General features: G+C 40.7%; 1 non-coding gene across 1 annotated transcript; it reads right to left on the reverse strand.

Moving 5' to 3' along the window:
* Nucleotides 1-4,299: 4,299 nt before the first annotated feature.
* TRNAA-CGC lies at nucleotides 4,300-4,371 on the reverse strand. Its single transcript has one exon. It is a non-coding gene; the product is annotated as a tRNA-Ala (tRNA).
* Nucleotides 4,372-8,641: the final 4,270 nt, after the last annotated feature.

Here is an 8,641-nt window from a genome sequence, read left to right on the forward strand (position 1 = left end):
AATTTTGGCTAACGGTGGGAAATGTCTACTTTCTCCTCCCCAAGGACTGGTGAAATTTTCGGACTTGTCCAGGTGTAAGGAGGGTTTACAAAGACCAAATTTGTTTTTCAGGTTGTGCCCAAGTTCCTTTGTGCTTTCCTTGTTGCACAAAAAATTTGCTCTGAAAGAGGCCCTGCAAAAACAGGAGCGTCCACCTTTCTCCTCTCTCCGTCTTCCTCCTCTTTTATATTGCCTTCAAAACCAAAGCAAAAGCGGGTAGACAAAGCCATTGCCACGTTTCCACATCCAGATGTTGGATGCAAGGGCCTGCAAGAGTGTGCAAAATTGCCCCAGACACATACTTGTCGCTCTTTGTTTTGGTCAAGTACTGTGAATTGATTACCCTTTTCTCTTTGTTTGATTTTCTCTGACAATTTTTAGACTTTATTGAGCTATAACTGATATATATGTGTGTGTGTGTATATATATATATATATATATATATATATATATATATACTCTGCACATGTTGAATGTATACAGTTTGATGAGTTTGAACACATGCATACATCCATGATACTATCACCACAATCAAGATAATTAACACATCCATCAACTCCAAATGTTTCTTTGAATCTCTGTATGTGTTTGTGTGTGGGGGGGAGGGATGGGTAAGAACATTTTAACATTATTTCTACTCTTTTGACAAATTTTTACGTGTACAATATAGTATTGTTAATTATAGGCACTGTGTTGTACAGCAGATCTCTAGAACTTATTCATTTTGTGTAACTGAAACTTTATACCCATTGAGCAACAACTCCCCACTTCCGCTTCCCTCCAGCCCCTGACAACCACCATTCTAGTCTCTGCTTCTGTGAGCTTGATTATTTTAGATACTTCACATAAGTGGAATCATACAGCATTTGTCCTTCAGTGACTAGCTTATTTCACTTAGTGTAATGTTCTCCAGGTTCATCCATGTTGTTGCAAATGGCAGACTTTCCTTTTTTAAAAAGGCAGACTAGTATTCCAATATATACTGCATTTTCTTTGTTCACTCATCTGCCAACGGATATTTGGGTTGCTTCCATACCTTGCTTATTGTGAATAATGCTGCAGTGAAAATGGGAATACATATATTTCTCTGAGATCCTAATTTTAATTCTTTTGTATATATATCCAGAAGTGAGATTGCTAGATCATATGGTGGTTTTGTTTTTATCTTTTGAGGAACCTCCATACTGCTTCCCATAGTGGTTGCACAAGTTTACATTCTCACAAACAGTGTATAAGGGCTCCAATTTCTCCACATCTTCACTAACATTTTTTTAAAAATAATAATTATCCTAATAGAAGTGAGGTGATATCTCCTTGTGGCTTTGATTTGCATTTCCCTGATGGTTAGTGATGTTGAACACCTTCTCACATACTTAGTGGCTACTGCCCACCCAACTTTGGAGAAATGTCTATTCGAGCCCTTTGCTCATTTTAAAATTGGGTTATTTGAATTTTGTTTTGTTTTGTTGCTATGGAATTGTAGTAGTTTCTTATATTTTTTGGATATTAACTCCTTATTAGACAAATGATTTGAAAATATTTTCTCCCATTCCATAGATTGGGTTGCCCTTTCACCTGGTTGATTCTTTTCTTTGTTGTGAAGTTTTTAGTTTGCTGTAGTTCCAGTCTATTTTTGCTTTTCGTTGTCTGTGTGCTTTTGGTGTCATACCCAAGAAATTGCCTAAACCAAAGTCAAGATGCTTTCCCCCTATGTTTTCTTCTAGAAGTTTTGGGTCTTAAGTTCGAGTTTTTAATCCATTTTTGGATGATTTTTTTGTATTAACCTCTTGTCTTATGTCCCCACTTGGATCTACATTTCCTCTGTAGCACTCACAGGACTTATCTTTGTATTCCCTGGCACTCTCTTTTGTGTTTTTTCGGCAGCTTCGCAGGCAGAGAAGGACTGTCTAAGAGGGAGACTCTGAAGACATATCAGAAGACTAAATCCTGGAACCCTCACTCCAGGTGGGCTGGAACTGACACAAAGACAGCTGGCTAAAAAGAGTCCTTGAAAAAGACAGACTGTGGGAGGATCCAAAGGTCTTTTGGTTTAAGAATGCATTTCTCATCCTGGCTCAGAGTCGAGGCAAGATCCGATTCAGGTTCAGAAATAGAAATTCTATATAATCGATTTCAACCTTTCGTGATGTGGTTTCTGTGATTTGAGGGGTGTAGTTCAGTGGTAGAGCTCACGCTTAGCATGCAGGATGCCCTGGGTTCAACCCCCAGCACCTCCAAGTTTGTGTTTCGTGGGTCCCACCATGAATAAGAAAGGGCAATTTTGTCTCAGACTCTTCCCTTTGTGTATACCCTAACTTGTGTTTTTCCCACTTACAGTGAAGGTAGATCGTTTGGTGCTTACTCATTTGTATTATAGGTCCTGATACTCCGTGGGCCTCCCAACCTGATTGCTTCAGCACAATAAAGCCATTTACGGAAATAAAAGAAGCTGCTTATGCAGGATCCCCTGAAGGTGAAGCAACAAGCAAGCCAGCCACAGACCTTTCTCCTTTGCTGCCGTTTCTGAGTACTATTAGGAAGCAGGGAAGAAAAAAAGGGAAAGAAAAGGGAAAAAAGGTCTCCTGGAAAAATTTCTTTAGATTTCTTCCCTTCACTCCGCCTCCCCTCTCCCTCAACCTTAGCCACGCCTGTATCAATGAACAGACTGTAGACTTAAGAGAAAAATTTCTTTCTTGTTTTCCTTTCCCCGTTCGCTCCTGCATTTCCACCACACACAGAATCTTGGTTGGCTGGCAATAGGTCGCTCCAGTCACCAGTCATTGGAGCTCTATGACCCCAGCTTTCTCCGGATGAACCAATGTTCAGGATGCTGTCCAAGGGAAAGTTGTTTCTTGAGAAACTTGAGAAACTTCGAAAATCCAAAGTTGAGAAAATTATTTTCAGAGATGGAAAGAGCGGCTAGTCGCGCTCAAAGCCATGTCAGTCTCAGGTAAAAAGGGTTGTGCCTTCCTGTGGGACAAAAGCTTTTAGTCCACTTCCCTTAGAAGGAAGAGACCTGGTTTTCTGCATCCAAAGAGCAGCAGAGGAGACTTAGGCAATGCGGGAGCCTCTGGGGCCATCCAAATCCTACGCCTCCAAGCTCCAAGCTCCCTTCTGCTCTCTCGTCTTCTAGTTCCTCTTCCGCGATCACCGCTGTCCTCCTGCCTCCCTCCTCATTTTCTTCATCACCTCAGCGTCACCTTCACCTCCACTCTGTCTCGCCCCCCCTTCATCCGGTTCCACTCCTTCTTCCTACCTAAGTTTCCCCCAGCAGCTCAGCTTACCTCAGTTTTTGTAGCTCCGCTTTCTATTAATAGGTCAGCGTTCTCAAGCGTGGACGATAGTCATCGGGGGTGGGGAGCGTTTCAGTTGTAAAGACCCCTATCTTTCCCCACATCCGGTGAGTGTCAGTTCACCTGGGAGCTGCAGGATGCAAACGGGTATAGACAAGAAGTTCTGGTGGGGGAGGGGTTCCCCGGGTTCAGGAACCACCGCATTCGCGTCTAAAACCTTCTAACTCTTTATTAGAGGGTCTGCTGTGTTATTCACCACGTTAACTTTAAATGTCGGCTTACCTCTGAGAGCCCATCTTAGCGAGTTGAGAGGGCCAGCTGAGCCTCACTTGGTTAATCTGAGCAAGGGTGGGTATGGGAGACGACGAGCTGAGGCGGTACCAAGAAGCTGATATATAATTTATTCCTATATTCAGGAAGATACAGATTTCGCGCAGGTAAGTAAAATATTAGAATGAAAATTAAAAGTGAAAGAGAAAACACAAAGATTTAGGATTACCTCCTGAATTTATGTGTACATGCTCGGAGACCCCGTTTACAGCGCTCGCGGTAAGGGAAGCCGGGAGAAGAGAGACGTGAGGAAACCAGTGGGAAGATTTTGCTGCTTCTCCGCCTTAAACTATCCAGTGTTCATAAAACTAATGAGACGCAAGGCACATTTTCGCGGAGCCGCTTATTTTTTCTTATTTTCCTTTTTTCCACCGTGCTTTGTAGTGATAACGCCAAGGGGAACCCAAAGTGAATGGGGTCGGTTACTGTGGCTGCAGACTTCGTGCTTCCAGCGGGGGAGATCCTCGCGAGTGGTTCCGTTTCTTTTCTTCTTTCCTCTTTCTTCCTTCTGTAGACGCCCACACCTTGGGTGGCACTAAGGCTCATGGAGTAGAAATGGCATATTAAAAGCAATTCATTAGACAATCTTTTCTTTAGAAAGGAGTAGGAAAAAAGTGACGGGGGGAAGGAAAACAAGTGGAGGAGCCGGGGGTCGAACCCGGGGCCTCGTACATGCGAAGCACGCGCTCTACCACTGAGCTACACCCCCCAGCAGTTGTTACAGTTTTCGGGATAATCTATAAAATATCACTTTTATTTTCAGTTCGTTGCTTTTATTTTTCATTGGTTGGAAAAATCCCACCACTTGTGAAATTACTAAAGTGAACTGGTGGCTTCACTAAGATGCTAAGATCATAGCCGGAATGACACAGTTTGTGGTCTTTGGACTTTCCCACTCCTTTTACCCTGCTCCAAGGTCCACTCACAAACAGACTGCATTACTTTTTCTGAAAGTTACTTTCCTTCACCAGGAAAAATCACAAATTCCCAACACAAATCTTGAGCAATACAGACTCAAATGAAATAGTCCTCAGTGCAGAGGCAGCCGCAGGCCTTAGTTGAACTGGCGGGTTGAACTTCACACCCTGCTGGGTCGCATACCCTGCCAACATCCACTTTCTGGCTGACTCTCCATCCTTGCTAATGCATCACAAATTCTGAGATTGTCCTCAGTTCTGGTTCCACACCCCCATCTCTAACCTTCCCTTGAGGATTATGTTCACGAAGGATTTCCGGGGTGGGGAGAGTGGTGGGAAAACACACCTCTAAAGTTTCATTAACTTTAATCAGCTGACATTTTTCCGAACTAGAGGAATAAACAGGGCAACAGCCAACGCAGGGCGGTGAAGCAAGGATAGGGGACCAAGCAAAGCTATCACAATGGGAAAGCCTGCTATAGATACATACAGATACTTGAAAAAAATAAAGCCAAAAAGCCCTGGAGATGTTCAGAGTGCTATCAAAGAATTAAAAAATGAAAGGAAGTTTTGGATAACACAAAATAGATAGGGTTGGCTTGGCCAGCTGGGGAAAGCCGGAGGTAATGGCTGTTCTCTTACCCGCAGATGACCTCCGTAAAGAGTCTGAAGTCTTGTTTTTGTTTTTGTTTTTTGGTTTTTTTTTGTGCCCTTCCTTTTACTCTCCCTTTGCTGCGACCGTGGGTCCAGTCGTCATCCGTGGTGTATGTATCTTGCCCTGTAAACCTATATCTTGCTCTTGCTCTATAATCCCATTTTTTTCTCCTCAATAAACCTCATTTTCGTGCTTGCCTAAACAAATAAACAAACAAAAAAGAATCTGAAGTCTTATGGTGCTTCTTTATTAGGATCTTTTTATGCTATTGACGAAAGTATATTTCGGGAAGGTTTTCACTGAATGTAAGTGTTTACTAATGAAGGTAGGAAAGATTGAAGGCACGCAATCCCGATTCTTCTTGTCTTAGCCCTCTGAAAGATTTACTTGAGAAAGTGAATTCAGAAGATTTGTATGGGTGACCTACTGCGGGAAGAATTCTTTTCAATGTAAATTGAGGACTTTTCAAATCACAGAGAAGGATCCCTGATTTTTTAGTCCAGACCTTTAGTCTAGAGCTCTTCCAGCTGAGCTGTTGGCCACACATCTACTTTCATAGACACTAATAATTTCTCTACTTTTTGGAAAGCACAGCGTTCCTTGAGAGATATCATTTCCTTGTCCCTTCATCTTGAATAAATTGGGATTGATATTTTACCATCTTTGGCAGTAATTGGTTCCACCTACTGCCAACAGTAAGGTGAGGAATGGAAGTGGAAGGAAAGAAAATTAGTGAGTAGCTTTTTGCTCCTCAGTCCAGTCTTGTAATTGGCACAGGTACAGCTAAGAATACAAAAAAAAAAAAAAAAAAAAAAAAAAAATCTCTTAAGAAAAATCAGCTATGAGCCTCTTTTCCTTTCCTTTCCATCTTTTTTCTCTCCTGTTCCTTTGTGAACTATGAAGTGGAACCAAAGGAGCATGGGCTTGCTCTCTCATTTCTTCTTGTATTTGTGTTGATGCAGTAAAGCTGATAGGTGCCAGGGCTATAGAGTTGAAATAGATCAGTTCAAAAGCAATCTGTTGGGTGATGGATTTACTTCGGATGTGAGCAGGGAGAAAAAGTGATTAAAGAAATTTTAAAAATAGGGGAAATTTGGATGTATTATTGAAATACAGCATAGATGGGGAAAGAGAAAAGCAATAATGGAATTCAAGCTTTCCTGGACTCTCCTACATGCTTAGCCTGTGCTCTACCATTGAGCTACACAATCAGGTAGACTTCGTACTTCAGCAAATCTTCTATAACCCATGATCATCCTGATTTTCAGGTATTCTAGGACCTGATAGTAGGACAAAGTCTACTGTATTTAGCTTCACTATTTCAGAAAATCCTAGACTGGATCCTTTTTTGCATCTATGCCATGAGAAGGATAACTGAATGCTAGATGGAAAGGTACCATTCCTTCTTCCCACTCCTGTTGGTCCACTCCAATCTCTGCTCACCAGCAGGCTACCAGAGCATCAGATCCATTCCACCAACAGGGAGAGTCTCAGATTGGAATATGTTCTGTCTCCACTTGTCTTTCTTTCAACTCCCTTCACCTCTGCCTACAAAACTTCAGCAAGACACAAAAGATAGTGCAAAAAATATGAAGAAGAGTTGCAAGTTTGTTGACTTAGAGAATTTAGGTCAAAATGGGGAGAGAAGATAGAAAAGAATTAATTAACAATATTTGAAGGGAAATGAAGTAAGACAACATGAATAACTTAGTGTTGGTCTGGAAATTTAAACATAAATTCAGAAAAGCTGGTGCTAAATGGAAAGTGGTAAACATACTTCATAAACAGGCACTGTTGTAAGAATGCTGTACACCTATCAGTGGTTGCTGAAGTCCTGGAGCAGAAGACCACAAAGAAGGAAGAGAGAGGAGAGAAAAAAGACCTCTCTATCATTTGAATTTATCTGAAAACCTAGTGTTCCCCGCCACAGAAAATGGACATCACTTTGTCTCCAAATTTAAAGCAGGTTGGTGGTGGGACTTTTCTTACTTTTCCTTTTTTCAGGCTCTCAGACAAGAAAAAAGAGCCCTTGTTAAAATTCATGTGTTCCACTCTAGGTATGTGATAAAGGTTTATGAATTGTCTTGTGTCTAAGCCATCTGATTTGTAGTCTAAAGTATTTTTCAAGGGATGGTTGGAAAACCATACTAATTTTTCCCACTGATAGTGTCTTTAGGATTAGTTATTATGGGGAAAGAAATTGTACATGGGTTTCTTATTTCCTCTTCATTTGGGTTTCTTAGGTAGTATTGTAGAAAAGTAGTCCAGATGAAAAGTCCAGTTAATTTGATGGTATTAGTGGTGTTGCATAAGCATTTTTTTCTTTTCTTCATTTCTTTCCCCTGCTATAGCAGCAATCATGCTTACTTTCCATGTGAGCAGAAAAACATAATTAATGGCAGAAGAGCAGGAGTGCTGATTCCAGTTACTGAAGATATGTTTGGTGTAATTTACATATTTGGGGAAGTCGAAAAAGCAGTACACACATGGAGGTACTCAGCATCAAACCCAGGACCTCATGCATGCAAAGCACACACTCTACCACTGAGCTACACCTCCAAGAGTTAGAACCTTTTCTTCTTTCTTTGAAATATATTATTAATAGAAAATATGATGCCCATTTTCTGTAGTCTTCAGAAAGTGTTCTTTTTTGTCAGTAGAAAGTTCATTCTGTTAACTTTTTTATTTTTCGATTTCTAAACTGTATCTTTCTTTTTTTTTTGCTACACTCTGAGGGTAATTGAATTCTAGATCAAATTGCCTTTCTCACCAGTAACCTACAAGTAAAGACCAGGCTATCTTCCCTGAAAACCTAGAAAGTACCTTGACATCCCATGTGCAAAATGTGAAATCATTCTCTCTTATTTCCAATAGAGTTGTTTCCCTCCATTCTGTATCTTGAGAAATGTCTTCACCCTATAGCTGGCAAGTTGAGAGAGAGAGAGAGAAATGTTCATGGTTAACTCCCTTCCCACTCCTTACCTCTTCACACAGCAACCAGCAAGTTACTTCCCTATACTATAGACAAGTTTCATCTTCCAGAGTTTTAGACAAATGGGATTATGTAGTATTTACTCTTTTTTGTCTTGTTTCTTTCATCCATTATAATTTTTTCAGATTTGCCTACGTTGCATGTGTCTATAGTTCATTCCATTTTATGCTAAATTAAATTCTATGGTATGAGTACACCACAACTTATTTATACATCCAATTGTTGATAGACATCTAGGTTGTTTCCAGTTATTGGCTATTACAAATATATGTGATAAGAACATTTGTGTGCAAGTCTTTCTATGGGCATATAGTTCCTATTCTCTTGGGTAAACACTTAGGAGTTGAATGGTTGGATCCTGTGGTTGGTATATATTTAACTTTTTAAGAAACTACCAAATTGTTCTCAAAGTTAT

Source organism: Propithecus coquereli, unplaced genomic scaffold, assembly GCF_000956105.1.
Source record: "Propithecus coquereli isolate 6110/MARCELLA unplaced genomic scaffold, Pcoq_1.0 Scaffold240, whole genome shotgun sequence".
Taxonomy (NCBI): domain Eukaryota; kingdom Metazoa; phylum Chordata; class Mammalia; order Primates; family Indriidae; genus Propithecus; species Propithecus coquereli.